Source organism: Alexandromys fortis, unplaced genomic scaffold, assembly GCF_014885135.2.
Source record: "Alexandromys fortis isolate MF-2015 unplaced genomic scaffold, M_Fortis_MF-2015_v1.1 scaffold_56, whole genome shotgun sequence".
Taxonomy (NCBI): Eukaryota; Metazoa; Chordata; class Mammalia; order Rodentia; family Cricetidae; genus Alexandromys; species Alexandromys fortis.
Window position 1 is genome coordinate 3254384 of NW_026067935.1, and position 6062 is coordinate 3260445.

Below are 6062 nucleotides of genomic sequence, written 5' to 3' on the forward strand. Positions count from 1 at the left end.
TTGTCTTTGTCCCCATTAACCTTTCCTATCAGTCTAACCCCAAATAGGCACACATCTTAACTGCAAATTACCTGTTTAATTCCAATAAAGAAATAAGATTTTAAAAAGTTGGAGACAACATCTAATGTATCCTACTGTGACCTCAAACCCTCTCTGAAGCCGAAAATGGCTTTGATTTTCCTCCCTCCACCCTCCAAGTGCTAGATTTACTGGTGTGAGCCAACACACCACTCAAGACTAAGATTATACTTAAGAAATTACAAAGTGATCATTTGGGGGCTGGAGAGATGATTCAGTAATGGGAACATTTGCTGCTCTTCCAGATTACCCAAGTTTGGATCCCAGCAGAACTCAGATCCTAAGTTCAGACCAGCTGCTTACAGCTGCCTCTGAAAGACAAGACACTCTTCTGACCTCCAAGAAAGAGCACCTGCACATACAAACACAAATAAAAATTTTAAAAAAATCCCAAAACAAATGTGATACTCGACGTGTGGGATTAAAGACCTCCTTTGATCTCAGCACCGGGAGGCAGAGGCAGGTGGATCTCTGTGCGTTTGAGGCTGGCCTGGCCTAGGTGGTGATAAAAAGCAATGGTTAGCGGTGGGCGGGTAGGCATCGCTGCACTCTTAACATCCGGAACATCTCATGATGCACAGAAGCAGAAGTTGGTCTTCTTTCACTTACCCTTGTCCTCCCTCTTGCCCTTTCCCCTTCTGATGACAAATGATTGATGTTCGCAGACATCTTGTGGGTTTTAAGGCACAAGAGAAAAGGCACCGAAGAAGCATGGATTTTCTCCCCAGACGGTCAAACAAAATGAGAACTTGAAGCAGCTCATTTCTCTAAGCGGATGGTCTCACATCCTCTACTAAAAGAAACTCAAAGTCATCCTGAGATTAGTACATCAGAGCACAGACTGCTTCTTTTTTTTTCTTATGTCTTTTGCTTCCGTTCAGGTTGTCTGGAATCTTAGTTGCTACTGCTACTTTGGAATAAACAGAATTCACAACTGTCCATATCTAAGAGAAGTCAGAAGGCAGACAGCACTGCCCATGACCACAAGGTGGCTGGTGTAGGAAGCTGGGCAGCCACTCCAGCATCACTCCCTGAGGAAACAGACAGGTACAGAAAGGCAAAAGTGGCCAGAGTGCCAAGGCTGAGCAGCCATGACATGCTGGTTCTGAAACACTCGCTGGGGGGACTTAAATACCTTCCCCCTTATACAGGGCACCAATGACAAGTCAAAGAATGACTACATCACAGGCCAGAGTGGGGAACCAATGAGAATATTGGGCTTGCTTACAGATGTAGGTGGACTTTTCTGTCCCGCCAGTCCCAAATCACCAGAGACTTAATATTAATTATAAATGCTCAGCTGGCTGGGCAATGGTGGCACACACCTTTAATCCTAGCACTTGGGAGGCAGAGGCAGGCGGATCTCTGTGAGTTCGAGACCAGCCTGCCAGCCTGGTCTACAGAGCTAGTTGCAGGACAGGCTCCAAAGCCACAGAGAAACCCTGTCTCGAAAAAAAAAATGCTCAGCTGACAGTTTAGGCTTGTTTTTAGCTAGCCCTTATAACTGAAATTAACCCATTTCTCTTGCTCTATGGCTGCCCCAAGGCTTTATTACCTCATCCCTGTACTTCCCTTGCTGCTCAGTCTGCATCTCATGGCATCTCTTCTAACTCTGCCCTTTCTCTCCTCAGCATTCTCTCTCTGCCCCCAAAATCTTGCCTAGCCATTGGCCAATCAGCTTATTAACAATGAAACACGTCTTTACAGTGTACAGAAGAATTATTCCACAGCACACAGAACACGAGTGAGGGGTTCTCAACAGGAGTGTGGGTGGACCAAAGCAGCTACAATGGAAAGTGTTATCTCAATATGGACAACTTTTCATTGCTGGGGTTTCTACTGTCTGGACACTTTGGCAGCAGCTGGCACCATACAGTCATATGCAGCTAGGTCAGAAGTGCACACAGATAGCTGGCAAGTGCTGTGGGAAGCAGCTAGCATCTCAGGGGGAGAGTTCAGTGACTCGCCCCACCCAGTCCAAATATGAGGAAATGTCAACAGTCAAAGTGTCCAATGTGCTCCCCTCCAATCCTGCTCTTTCAAATTCATGGCTCTTTTAATTTACTTTTATGTCTGTTGGTGCTTTGCCTGCATGTATTTCTATGTGAGAGTGTCAGAAGCTCTGAAACTGGAGTTGCAGACAGGTGTGATAGGCCATGTGGGTGCTAGAAATTGAGCCTGAGAACTCAGAAAGAGCAGTCAGTGCTCCTAATCACTGAGCCATCTCTCCAGTCCCATCAAATCCACGGCCTCTTTGTTGTATGTTTGTTATCATTTTTTTAAATTCATTTTTAATTATGACTACTGTGTCAAAGGCTGGCATTTCCAGCATGGCAGTTGCATTCCTAACAGTGTAGCTCGGGGACTCAAAGTATGTGGAGCGGAGCTGCCAGAACTTCCAAAGTCTTAGACTCAGACCTGGCGCAGGCCTTTTGTTACGTTCTTAGTCACAGCAGGTTGCAAGTCCAGGCCTGTGGCGATGGTACCCGGGAAGACTACACCCAGACTACCATGGCCTGACTCTTGGTTCAGAAGAAGGAGCTCAGATTGCCTGAGCCTCTCTGTGCAGCAAGACAACCAGGTTTACATGTGAAACTTCTGCATCTTTTTTTTTTTTTTTGGATTTTTCGAGATAGGGTTTCTCGGTAGCTTTGGTTCCTGTCCTGGAACTAACTCTTGTAGACCAGGCTGGCCTTGAACTCATAGAGATAGATCCACCTGCCTCAGCCTCCCAAGTGCTGGGATTAAAGGTGTGCGCCACTTCTGCATCTTAAAAAATATTTTTAATTGTGTGTATATGTCTGAGTATGGGTTTGTACACCTGAGTGCGGTGCCCTCGGATCCGGAACAGAGCTTTAGATGCCCTGGAACTGGAAGTTACAAGTGGTGGGTGAGTCACCCGATATGGGTGCTGGGAGCCTAATTCAGGTCTTTTGTAAGAACAGTATGCACTCCTGACTTCATCTTTCCAACATTAGCCTCTTTGTTTTTGATCAATGGTTCACTTCCAGCTGATAACAGCTCTACCATGATATGGCCAACAGATCATACAGCTTATTTATGCAGAATGAAAAACTTAGTAGTTTTTATTTTATCCATACAGCCATAGAACCATTTTTTTTTTTTTGGACACAGGGTTTCTCTGTGGCTTTAGAGCCTGTCCTGGAACTAGCTCTTATAGACCGGGCTGGTCACGAACTCACAGAGATCCGCCTATCTCTTTTTAAGACAAGACTCTGCCTGCCCCCCAGTCTTATATCCTACGGTTGCTCTCTAGTTGTACAGTCCCCCTAACATTCATTGTCTGGGAACCCTTGACTAACCTGTACTGATATTTGCCTATATCAGACATTTCAGAGAAATAGGATCTTGCTAAAGGCTGCAGAGATGGCTCACCTGTAAAGATCTGTTGCTGCTCTTCCAGAGGACCTAAACGGTTTCCAGCACCCACATCAAATAGCTCACGATTACCTGTAACTCCAGGTCCAAGGAGCCTCTGATGGGACAGCGCACACACACACACACACACACACACACACGATTTAAAGATAACCAAATATTTTTCAAGAAAATTTGTTCTAGTTTGATTTCTGTTGTGACTGACCAAAAACAAGCTACAAGTGTTTATTTTAGTTTACAGCTTATAAACCGTCATCAAGGGAAGTCAGGGTAGGAATTCAAGACAGGAAGATGGAGGCAGGAACCGAAGCAGAAGCCATGGAGGACCGCTGTTTACTTGCTCAGCTACTTTCATTACACAACTCAGAAGCACCTGCCCAGGGGTGGCATCACCCACAACGGGCTGGGCCTTTCTACATCAATCATCAATCAAGAAAATGCCCCACAGACTCACCCAAAGGCCAATCTGATGAAGGCAATTCCTCAACTGAGGTTTCCTGTTCCCATCTGTCAAGCTGACAACTGAAGCTAATGAAGACACTGGCTCACTCCTTACCACCAACACTGTGACCAGACTAGAACGTTCTGTGTTGGCTTTGTCTCAGTTCTCAACGTTTCTAATTCAGGGACCTCAGAGCACTGCCCAAGATTCCTCCATACACACACTTTGAGGCCCTCCAATCTACTCTTCCTCTTAGTTCTGCCTTTCCCTGAGGAAGTAGGCTTAATCCTTTTAGATGAGTTTAGTACCATCCAAACTACACATCTACACTAAGCAGCGAGACACCAGCTCGGTCAGTCCAAATGGACTGCCATCCCACTACAGTCTTGGCCCACACGTCACATTTAGCAGTCGTTTTATTTTAATTTCCTGTGTGTTATGTGTGGACAAACGTGCTGGAGAGTCTACTCTCTCTCCATCATGCATCCTGTTTCCTTTAAGAGACAGGGTCTCACTATGCAGCCTCAGTGGAACTCACTATGCAACACCACCTACCTCTGTCTCCCAAGACCTGGGATTAAAGGTGTGCACCACCAAAGACCTTTTCCTTTCCTTTTAAAAGAAAAACTATGAATTTGTTTTATATATATGAGCAGCCTATAAACTTTATGCCAGATCCTATTACAGATGGTTGTGAGCCACCATGTGGTTGTTGGAAACTGAACTCAAGGCCTCTGGAAGAGCAGACGGTGCTCTTAGCTGAGGAGCCATCTCTCCAGTCCCCAAAGATTTATTTAGTTTTATGTGTGGATGTTTTATCTCCATGTAGGTCTGTGCACCATTTGTGTGCAATGCCCATGGAGAAACAGTGCAGTGTAAGAGGGGAAGGGGGGGGGGAAAGCAGGCTCCAGGGAAAGGGCAAAAATGCCAGTGAATCAGATGGCAAGGTCAAGGCAGAGTGGTCAGTGTCCAAGTCCCCAGATAAACACGGGTCTGGAGGTGCCTCAACCCTAGTCAACAAAACCTGTGCCGTGGGGCACTGGCTACAGAGAGAGGTACAGGAGCGCAGAACTCCAAATCCCTGGAAGTAAGGGAGCTCAGACCACTTGTCTATATGGGCCGAAATTTTAAGATTATGGAGGATGTTGGAGAGTTCCCTCTGGTGGCCATCTTGACTGGTTATCAAGGGCGTATTGAGGCCAGGTCACAGAGCAAAGGGAAATAAGGTGTTCTGGACGTATAGTGTTTGACAGCCCAATTTGGATAAATTTTGCAGTAGACACCCCAGGGGTGACTGAGGATCAGGTCTAGACCAGAAATTGCCCATTCCCAAGCCTGTGCTGGAGAGTGAAGACTAGAGCAATGCATCCATCGTAGATGGTCTTTGCTCCGAAGAGGATTGGTGCTGCCTGGAGCGGTATCAAAAGTCGGTCCTGTCAAAAAGAGAATGAGATAAAATGAAGAGTGGCTTCCCACGCGGTCGGGGAACTGGGTCTGTCCGGCAGGGAAGGTTCAACTCCTCCCGGGCTTCTGGCACCAAGATGACAGGTTTCTCCGCCGCCGACGTAGTAGTAAGCCAGATCAAGCTGAATTAAAAAGCAAAGGACCAGGATTACTTGGGCAAAGCACTCCAGGGTGACCCTCCAGTCCCCAGCGATGAGGTGGAGGGTGGGGGAAAGAAAAACAAAATCACACGGCCTGTCTAAAGGAGGGGACTTAAATACCCTGTAGATGTAGTGTGTGTGTGTGTGTGGGGGGGGGGTTGATGGTGCCCAACTATGGTAGCTTTTAGGCGAGGTCTTGAGCAGCTATCAGCTTCTGGTGGGCAGCCGCCACCGCCATGGAACTGGACTTTTCTTTTTGGCAGGTTTTTCTTAGAGGGCAGCGTTTGGAGAAGGAATAGCCGGATCAATCAGGAGTGAGGGAGAGATTCCAGCCGAACAGACTGAGAAAAGCTAGCGGATAGGGAGAGAACGCCGACACTTTCAGGGGAATTAGACTTGACCCCGGGTACCAGAGAAGATGGAAGGAGAGAAGAGTTAAACGCAGGTGACCTGGATTAGGACATCAGCCTGGTTCCGGAACCTCAGAGCGTAAGGTTCGAACTTCCCCGTGGGGCTCCTCCAGCAATGGGAACCACAAT